Raw genomic sequence first — 9,099 nt, 5'->3', positions numbered from 1 at the left:
GTGACCTGCATGACCCTTGCATCCTGGGGTGAGTTCCATAGTAAGGTGGGTAAACTACTCAGTGATAGACCATCAGTACGACGTGCCCCTGATCCAATGCTGGAGTGGGAGTGCCAGTGGGATTTAACTCTAGCTACCGATATTCCCCAGGCACAGGTCCCTGGAAAGTATACACTAATGCATGCTCCGTGGTGGTGGAGACTGAGCCCTCTGCAAGCGGGTCTTTTTTAAGCCTTCAGTTAATACAAATGTCATAACTCGAATAGTTCTTGAAACTTAATTTAGGCTGCTCCTTTTTAGTTGTTTGCTTCAGAAACACAGCATAGCAGTTTCTGATTTTTAAAACGTATTCAAAATGACAGTTTAAAGGTTGCCAGGAAGTTAATTCAGGCAGGAAGCAAGTCCTTTGCAGTCCCATGACCTTTTTCATTACTTCCTCATGATGGCTGAATTGTATTGATCCTTACAACACTAACACCTTTTTGGCTGTAGAGTGAATGTTTAGGCCAATGTATATAAAACATCCTCAGGGAGTTATGCCACTTGGGAAGTGTTCATATATTCTCGGTTAAAACCAGATACTGGCTATGTAGTTGTGGTAAAAGGTGCTTACTGTAGATGTGTTTAAGCAGATTTTGAGTTCCTTTATTTAAATGAATTTTGAAGTAGCATTTTCCGAAGCTCTCACTAGCCTTTTGATCTCATTGAACTCCTGTTTGCTTACACCAAGAGTTAGACCTGTCTCCTTATATGCTCCCCCTGGTGGTGTAGCTGTCAGTTAAGGGTGAAGCCAAGGATTGCTTAGCTTGATTTGAGAAAAGTGAACTAGTAATTGAGTCCTGGAGAGAAGCGGGACTTGCTTCCTTATTGGACCTGGGAACTTACACTCCTTTTCTGTCCAGAAATTGCCTATATCTGAGTATGATCAAAAAAGCTAACCTGAGAAGTAGTATCAGTTATTTATTTGAATAATATAGGATAGAAATTTGTTCCTGAGTGTAGAACCCATGTGCTTCTGGAAGGGGGGGGCATGAGGCTTTTGATGTCTCATAGGGAAGATACCAAACCCATGAAATTGTCTTTTTTTCATATATGGGCTCAGGAGCTACAGGCCTCACTACCTAACTGCAGCTTACATGCAGCTCTTCACACTACTGCTGGCTGTACAAGCCAATGCAGTGTCCAAGAGAAGACCAATACTGATTTAACCCCTACAGCAAGAATGAGCAGGGCTGACTGGCTAGATGGCTCCAGTGGATGTTTAGCAGGGCTGTCTTAGAGTCCTGTCTTGGGATTTCTCCCTCTAGGGTGCCGCCTTCTCTGACCATGAGCATTGTCCTTTAGATCAAAGGATAATGTTTACGGTCAGAGAACAAGTGAAGACACTGTGGATGCACCCATTCAAAACACTGGCACCTGATTGGTTGTGTCATAGTGTTTGTCCAGACCCATGACAATGTCTGGATCACCAGAGCTATGACCAGTGCAGATGACTGCTGGATGGATCATTGTCTGATACAGTCCATCATGTCTACTTGCATTGCCCAAAAATGATGTAAACACAAGAAGCTATCAAGGAAGAGTTTCAATATCAAGTGCTTGAAAACACTTTCAAGAGCTCTTGAACCAAGATACCAACATTGCAGACACCACCATCAAAGCCATTCACTGACACCCTATTAAGGACTACCCTGCAGATCAACCAATTTGTCAAGAGGCCTTGAAAGCCATTAAGCAGATGAAAAACAGCAAAGCATGTGGTCCTAATGGAAGATTAGTTGAAATTTATAAGCAAGATGGAAAGAAAGTCTCTCACCAATTATCTGTTGTTATTCTGAAAACTAGAAACACAAACCAGATTCCCAGTGACTTGGGAGATGCCAGAATCGTTACCATATTCAAGAAAGGAGATGGGTTGGATTGCAGGAATTATCATAGTATTGCATTCCTGTCCATAGCTGGGAAGATCCTTGCCCATATTCTCTCTAATGGACTCTCCTCAGTGAGAAAAGTGAGTTTATCTCGGTCCCAAAGTGGTTTCAGAGCACTCAGAGGTATGATAAATATCATCTTTTTTGCCAGACAGTTTTAGGAAAAGACTTAACACCAGGATCCTTACACAGCCTTCATTGACCTTTGATTCAATCAACAAAGTGGCTCTATGGAAGATCCTGATGAGATTTGGATACTCGTTAAAATTTGTTACCATTGTTAAATTGCTTCTTGACGACATGATAGTAGCTGTCCTAAGCGATGGTTGAGAAATAGACCTCTTCCTTATTAGAACTGGAGTTGAGCAAGGATGTGTGACTGCGTCAGTACTCTTTTCCATCTATATTGCAGCTGTTACACATCTCACTGGTGGTAGGCTTCCATCTGGGGTTGGCATCCAGTATCACATGGATGGGAATCTGTTTAACATCAACCAGTTATGTTCCAAATTCAAGATAACTAACACTGCCATTACTGATCTTGAATATACTTATGATTGTGTCATATGTGCCCACTTAATTGAAGAGCTCCAGCTCACTCCTGGTTGCTTCTGTGAAGCAGATGAAGTGCTTGGGCTCACTGTCAATTTCATAACAATCAAGATATTTTATCAATCCATCCCAAGCCAACCAACTGCTTCTCCATGTATTACAGTAAGAAGGCAGTCCTTGGAGAACGCTGACAGTATCCCCTACCTGGGTAGTAATCTTTCCCAAAAAGTAAATATAGACAACGATATTCAACATCTGATAAAATATGCTTGTGCTGCCTTTGGATATCTCCAAACTCATGTGTTTGACCCAAGCTAAGCCATCAGGACCCAAACAAAACTTGTCTTCCATAGTATTGTCATTCCTACCCTGTTGTATGGATGTGAAACCTGGATGACATACTGGAAACACCTGAAAGCTTTGGGACATTTACCACGAGCCAATCCTCCATATTTTCTGAAGGATAGAAGAATGAATGCCAGCATGCTGGCTCAAGCAAACTCTACCAGCACTGAAGCCATGTTTATATGGCACCTGCTGTATTGGACAAGATGCATCTTAAAGATGCCTGACAACTGTTTCGCAAAACAGGTCCTATACTCTCCACTCACTAATGGTCCCCGTTATAGAGGTGGGCAGGAGAGAGATTCAGCAACACCTTGAAGGCCAATTTGAAGAAATGTGATATTAACATCAACATGTGGGAGACTTAAGCATTGAATCACTTCTAATGCCACTGCGATATAGGACAAGATATAAATCACTGAGCAAATTCCCTTTAGTATGGAAGTGGATAATTGAGTGCGACAAAGGGAAAGAGCTGTGATCCAGCATTACCAGGACCCACTCCTTTCTCCTGGAACCATTTGCCACATCTGCAACTGATCATGTGACTATCAGGTGGGCCTTCTCAGCTATCTCTGGTCTCACAACTCCCCTAATTACTGGAAGACATTTTCCCTGTAGCAAGGGACCAGTGTTGCTGCCGATATAAATAAGACCCAAATACCAGCAGTGAGGCTTTTGATCTCACAGCAAATCTCAGGGTTACCATTCATTCCTTTGTGCTCAGTCTGAGCCTTTCTGAAGCAAAAGCAAAGCCTTGTCTGTTCCATGGCATTCACATTCTGGCCTGTGGTGCCAGGACCGCGCCATGGGGTGAGGGCCTCGGGATGGAAGCAAACTCAATCTACTCTTTTCAGTGATTTGTCTACTCAAGGCAGGCAACTGTTCACCCTTCGTCTTGAGGTTTCAATCCCAGGAGGCCTTTCAAGACTACTACTTACTAGCTTGACAGGACTTGGACTGGGCCTGCTTTGATGGCTTCAGTCCCTTTGACTCCAGTGGTGATGCTATTATAAAGGAAAAACTTTAAAATTTCCTCAGCCTTTGAGTGAACATCCGTATTCAAGATGTTGCAGGGAGGATTGCCCATTTTGCTGAGGTTTACTATGCTACAGACTTGCAAGCATGAGAGAAGAGCAGAAGGGACCTTCCCACCTCTTGCCAGGGAACATCATCAATCCCATAGACCTTCTCTTAGTCCCACCACCTCCTTGGGTCATACGTGAGCTGTAGTGTTTCCATCACAGCAAGGATTTATTCCCCAGGTGAGTTTTTGGGTGCTTTGTGGATGTGGTTGGCAGGCTAATAAAAACCCCACAGAAAATTTCAAAAGGAAAGGCCTTTAAATGTGGTAATATAGTTTTTGTGGGATGCTGAAGTTCTGGAAATAAGAGTTTGGGGAAAGCATCACTATGGTGTGAGCCTGTTTTTAGGTCAAGTGAGGTCATCTCAACACTAAAAATTCCTGGCCGATGCTAAAGTATCTCAGTTCCTTCTCTTGGTTTCATTCAAACAGCGTGAGATTGGTTCTGCCTCCTTCTCATATCTAGGTGTGGTGGCCTAGGAGGGTGAGAAGTGCTCTGCCTCTCCCCTACCCACCTCCAATCCAGGTGATGAAAATACCCCAGCATGAGCACAAACCCAGTCCACTGGTCATGAGGTGTGCACTACCCATCCCTTCATTCAGCAGTGGTTGGCCTGCAGAGTTGTGTTTCCAATACCAGGACTCAGCTTAACAACCTTGTGTAGGTGGCCCTTGCAGTATGAAGCCTGGCAAACACACAGGTGCTCCTGTTACCAGAGACACCACCACCAAGCATATCACATTCAGGTGGGCACAAAAAGGACATGTGGGAGAAACTCCCCCAGTTTCTGAGCGCAGCCTGTGACAGCATAACCGCATATGGGCATGTATTTGGTTCATGGAGGAGCTTTCAGTGAGGACTTTAATATTGGCAAGCTGCTTTTCTCAGTTAACCCTTTTCCTGCCCCCACCTCTCAAGTGCTGGGGGAAAGTGGGGTGTCTAGAGCTGGCTTTTAAAAAATGTCCCACTACAGCCTTGCATTAATATTCCTACTTGTCATGAAAAACAGGCAGGAGGCTAGGTGAGAGCACTGGGCTGACACTTCCCTTTTGGTACATGGCTGTACCCTTTGCCAAGCTGTTGCTTGCCCTTCAGAAGGAGGGGAAAGGCTGCCTACTGCTGCACAGCCCGGGGGAGCTGAGTAGGGATTCCCACTCTTTCAAGGGGCACTCCCTGCACTGTGGACAGCTGCGCTCTGCTCCCCCGGCCCCAGCTAGGGAGCAAGGACTGGCTCTCATGCATCATCGTGACTTTGGCCCTTCCCTAGGCCAGGGGTTCCCAAGCTTTTTATGCTGAGGACTGACAAACTGCAGACCAGCAGTGACCAGCATACTGTCTGTGGGCAGGAACCAACCCTTTTCTATACTCATTATAAAAAAGTTGGCTGCTGGTCTGCAGTACACCAATCAATTCCAGCCCGCAGTTCGCCGGTCCGCGGTCACTTGTGGTCTGGCATCCAACCCTCCTGAGGACTGACAGCCAACCCTTTGTGGCCTGGTACCCAGACGCAGCCTGGGGGTTAGGAGCCCCTGCCCTAGGCTATGTGGGGCAGGAAGCAGAGCATAGCCTGGGAACAGGCAGGGTGGTAGTCAGTGCATAGGAGTAGATAGGGAGACAGCTGGGGGATGGGAATAGAGTAGTGGAGGAGGTTGAAAAGGGGAAGGGAATGCAGGACAAGGGGGGGGTGTTCAGGAGATGGGGACAGAGGAGGAGGCTGAGGGCCAGCACAAGGCAACTAAAGATGTACAAAGGGTTGTGGGGTGGGAGTGTGGATGGCTGTTGGGCAGGGCAGGGCCACCCCTCTTCAGCTGGAGATTTAGGACTCTGGTGAACTTCCCATCGCTCATGAGGAATTTGACCCACCCTCTGATGTACGGGCTGCTGCCTCTCTCTTCCCCATGCCCTGTCCTGTTCCAAGCTCAAATCTTGCTCAACAGCCTAACTTGTTGCCTCATGCATTTGCTGAACCCGGTCCCAGAGCAAGCTCCCTGCCCAGTGTGCGGACCCTCTCCTGATCCCACCTGGGTCGCCATGTGCGAGTTCTCTCCCGATCCCATCCTCGTCGCCATGTGCGAGCCGGGCCCGTCCTTGCGCACGCGGGCTGTAGCCAGCAGCCCGGGCACGCGGGGTCGGAGAGGACCGGTGGCGAGCCAGAATTAGTCACAGACGCGTAATGGTTGATTTAAAGATTGTTTACTTACACCAAAGATGGTCGTGGTGTAGGCTGGACAGTTTCAAGGTTCAGCTCCGCTTAAATCCTCGTTAGAGGACTACGACAATTCGTTCTTTGCCCCGGAGTTATTGAAGCTCCGCGGGTTCGGTAGTTTCTTTGCCCCAGAGTTATTGAAACTCCGCGGGTTCGGTAGTTTCTCGTACAGGAAGGGATATGTCTAGAAATTTATCGGCGACGGGGGGAGGCTAGAGGCTGTTTGTTCTTTTCCCCGGAGTTGTTGAAGCTCCGCGGGTTCGGTTATCAGGCCTCTACTGCCTTTTTAGAAAAGCGTTGGGTCCGTAAGGATCCGCAGCGCTTAGAGATCTTCACGCTCTCCCTCTTGGACTCCAATTGCTCTCTCTCCAACTTGGGCGGAAACCACCCAAGCTCTTTATACGGCTAGCAAGCCAATCGCTAGCCGCCACGTGTGCATGTATTAGAATCGGCCAATAATGTGGCACAAATTAGAATACAAATGGCGAGAACTCTTTGCACCGAGCATTTCTTAGATGCAAAAGAAATGCACCATGCAAAGAAAGCTACAAATTTGGCGGGAATACTACATTGCACCGGGGTTCTCCTCTGCAGCAGAAAACTCCACCGTGCAAAGCAGCTGCAATTTAGCGGGAAAATAATTTAGCAGTGCCGAAGCACACACAAACAAAAAAAAAATCACAACTTTGGGTTGTGACACCCAGGAATGACAGGGTGTGCTACACCTCTGATCTTGTGCCCTCTTTTAGCACAAGGGCCCAGGCCTCCCATTTCTGCAGATAGCCCTCTATAGGGCCTTCTGACTTCAGCACCCATTTCTCACTGTGGCTGGAGCAGAGACCCCTTCAGAGACATAATATTACTGCTCAGAGGTAGACAGATGCAGGCAGGTAAGTAGTGATGCAAGGCATTTGCTTGTAACTATTTTCTGGTCCTCGGGTTATTATTTCAGTATACATGGTCGCTTCAACAAAGGGAAAGAAGTAAGGAAAGAAAACTTAAAAAGCAAAAAAAGAGAAACTAGAGCTTCAGGATAATACACGACACCCCTAAACAATATCCCAATTTAGCTCTGTTTGGTAAGCACTAGATGGGAAGGTTTTAGTGCTTCCTAAAGATGTCCAGGCTCAGGCTCTGCTGGGCCTCAAGAGGGACCAAGCTTCACAATGACTGTCAAGAAGGATGTTTCTTTGTTTTCATCAAGCACACTTGGTACACTGACGGTACTTGGATGTTGCTCTCTTTCGACCTTACGGACCACAAGGGAGAAAGCAATCCCACAGATATGCAAGGCCCAGACCATTTAGGACCTTACTGGTCAAAATCAGCACCTTGAATCACACCCATAAAGCTCCTGGGACCCACTGCAGACCCTGGAGCAACAGAATTACATGCTTCTAGCAACCCACCCCCCATCAGAAGGGGGGCTGCGGTGTTCTGCACCAGCTGCAGCTTTGAGATGGTCTTCAAGTGCAGTTCCACATACAGCACGTTGCAGGAATGTAGCCGTGAGGTGACTGAGGTATGGATGATGGTGGCCAGATCCAAATCTGAGCAAAAGGGTTGCAACCTTCCAAGGAGATGTAGTTGGTGAAAGGGGCTCCTAACCATAGCTGCCACCTGCAGATTCACTTGCAGCAGAGGACCCCCAAGACTGCAAACCTGACTGACAAAGGGAGGCTGGACCCTGTCAGTGGTAAGTGTCCCAATGCCCCCTAACTCACCACCATCACTTCTGTCTTACCTGGATTCAGTTTCAAATTGATTTGCCTGTATCCAATCCCCAAATGCATCCAGGCAGTGGGAAAGGACCGAGACTGCAGGGCCTGGGGCAGATAAGAGAGCGAGAGAGAGCGAGAGAGAGAGATTTTGCTGAGTGTCATCAGCACAGACATGGCACCTGACTCCAAATCTCTGCAGTCTCACCCAGTAGCCTCATATACACCTTGCATGGGAATGGGCAATGAGATAGAGCCTCAGGATCACCACAGGAAAGGTCCCAAGTGGATAACAAACACAATCCTCTGGGACCACTGTGCTAGGAAAGAGAAGAACCAATTTAGACCAGTCCCACGAATACCCACCAGGCCATAAAAACACTTTTATCAGCACCTCATGCTCAAGCACGTATTAGAGCAGGGGTGTGAAGGTTGTCACATTCCCACTCAGCCCCGGTCCTTCAGTAGCAGAGTAAGTGGGGACAGCAGGGTGAATGGCATCAGGGAGCTACACAGACACTGCTCGCACCCCCAATCAGGCCCTGCCCCTGCTCACCTCCTCCCTAAATTCCCAGCTTGGCTAGGAGCCCTGAGGGACAGATGACATGGGTCCACAGGCCAGATCTAGCCTGTGGACCATATATATTTAACACCTCTGAGTTAGAGGGAGATGAATCCAAGCTTACAGGACAGCCCATATGGCAGAGCTGATTGTCTCCCCACCTACTCCACAGTTTAATTGTGTGTGGTTTTTTTAAACTAACGTGTTTGCACTGCTGTGACTAAGGGGATATGCGCTGGCTAGAATACAGGTGGGCACCATTATGTTGCATGCTTACCACAGCCTCCATTTTGACTGAGAGGGTTGTCAACACATGCAAGGTAAGCTTTTGCCAACTTATGTGATGATAATGGGATGCTTGATGTGCAAGACATCCAGCAAGTAATCTCAGTTTGAGCCTAGGAAAATGGACCTATCTGGCCAATTTGCTCAACCCTCCTGACAGCAAGTTTCCCGCGCTTGTATCAGTTCCCGTGGTCTCAGGAGGTCTACCTGGCAGTGTTCATACCATCTGTTGCACTCCAGCAAACAAGACTGCATGCCTCTGCTTTAGATTCTCTGAGCGTCAGAGACTGAATTCTAAGTGTAATTTTGGTTCATCTAACAATGGTACATTTGACTAACTTTTCTTACGAGAAAAGTTTAAAATGATCTATTTATTAACTGCACTGTATGAATGAAGTGACCCTGTGTTAGAAGG

Source organism: Alligator sinensis, unplaced genomic scaffold, assembly GCF_000455745.1.
Source record: "Alligator sinensis unplaced genomic scaffold, ASM45574v1 scaffold1851_1, whole genome shotgun sequence".
Classification (NCBI taxonomy): domain Eukaryota; kingdom Metazoa; phylum Chordata; order Crocodylia; family Alligatoridae; genus Alligator; species Alligator sinensis.
The sequence above is the reverse complement of the archived record's forward strand: the minus strand, read 5'-3'. Positions refer to the sequence as shown.